Below are 1,821 nucleotides of genomic sequence, written 5' to 3'. Positions count from 1 at the left end.
TAATTAATAAGAATAATAATTAAGAATAATTAAGAATAATAACAGTTATAATGAGGACAGGAGACTCGGGGCTGGGGGTTTTGGTGGGGAGAGAAAGGTCCGCCTGCTTTTTGGCCAGGACGCTCCAAGAGGCCAAACCCCAGCGAGAGGAGGAATTTGGGGCAAAAAATGCCCATTTTGGGGTATTTGGGGAAGGGGGGGGGGAAGTGTGAACAAGACACATTCCCCTGGCCAAAATTTTGGGGGTTCCAGAGGGAATCCCTGGAATTTTAGTTCCATTTACCCCCCCCAAAACGTGCCGTGACCCCGCTTGGGGGTGAAAAGCTGCTTCCGAGGAACTTGGAGGGGGGGGCACAAAACAGGTTCCCATCCCCTCTGGAAAGGCGATTTTGGGGATTTTTTTGGGGGGGATATTTTTAATATTCTGTTACAAAAATAGATGGGTTTGGGTCCGTGGCTCCCGAGGAGTCGCCGCTCCCCACGTCGGGCTCGCTCCTCGTTACCCGATAGCGGGTAACGTGTCTAATTAAAGGTATGATTAACCCTCGTTTTTGTTCTTTCTCCCCCAAAAAATTCCTCCCCCTCCCCCCAAAAAATGAAGGAAAAGCATGGAAAGGAGACGGCGAGAGCAGAAACCTCTCCTGGAGTGGAGGGAAGGGGGGGGCACAGCCCCCACTTGGCACCTGGACACACCTGGATCAGGTAAGGGGTGGGGGGGGGCACCGCTCCAGGTGGTCCGGCCACCGCCAGAGTGGTGGGTTTTGGGGGTACCTGGGTGGGTGGGGGGGGGGTCCCAGGTGTGTCTGCAGTGTCCTGGGGGGTCTCCAGGTTTTCCAGGGCCCCTCCCCACCCCGAGTGTCCTGGAACACCTGGAGGAGTCCTCAGGACACCTGTCCTGCCTCGGGGACAAGCGAGGGTGTCCAGGCTGTGCGTCCGGTGTCCCCTGGGTGTCCCCAGAGCCACGGGGGGGGGGTCCCCGAGGGCTTCCAAGTGTCCTTGGTGCTCAAGGTGGGGGGAGATTCCCGAGGTCTCCAGGTGGGTCTCTCCACCCGGAAGACTCCAGGGTGTCCTTGGTGCTCACAGGGGGTGCCCCAGGTCCCCAAGACCTCCAGCTGGGTTTCTCCAGGGTGTCCTTGGTGCTCACAGGGGGTCCCCGAGGCCTCCAGGCGTCCGGGGGGGGTTTCTCCGTGGTCTCCTTGGCGATCCTGAGGGGGCTCCCCGAGGTCTCCAGGTGGGGGTTTCTCCATCCCGGAGCCCCCCAGGATGTCCTTGGTGCCCGTGGAGGGGGTTTCCCAACATCTCCTGAGCTGGGTTTCTCCACGGTGCTCACGGGAGGTCCCTGAAGGTCCCCGAGGTTTCCAGGTGTCCGCTGGGGTTTCTCCGTGGTGCTCATGGTGGCGGGGGGGGTCCCCGAGGTCTCCAGGTCTTCAGCTGAGTTTTCCCGCGCTCTCCATGGTGCTCGTGAGAGACCCCCCCTAAATGTCCCCAAAGACCCTCAAGGTCCCCACGGTCTCCAGCTGAGCTTCTCCACGGGTGATCCCCCGAAGATTCCCCAGAGATCCTCGAGGCCCCCAGTCAGGTTTCTCCGCAGTACCCACATTTTAGGGGAGGGGGGGGGAGGGGGCTCCCACAGCCCACCAGGAGACCCCCACGGCCGCCCCCTCCTCCCTTCAGGCCTTGTGCTGCTTGGTGGTCTTGAAGGACACCTGGAGCACGCGGTCGCCCAGGCGGTACCCGTTGAGGCTGGCGATGGCCACGGCGGCCTCCTCGTAGTTGGTCATGGTGACGAAGCCGAAGCCTTTGCACTTGTTGGTGGCGAAG

Source organism: Empidonax traillii, unplaced genomic scaffold (assembly GCF_003031625.1).
Source record: "Empidonax traillii isolate 1590-97213 ecotype Southwest subspecies unplaced genomic scaffold, ASM303162v1 scaffold2426:size24694, whole genome shotgun sequence".
Taxonomy (NCBI): domain Eukaryota; kingdom Metazoa; phylum Chordata; class Aves; order Passeriformes; family Tyrannidae; genus Empidonax; species Empidonax traillii.
The sequence above is the reverse complement of the archived record's forward strand: the minus strand, read 5'-3'. Positions refer to the sequence as shown.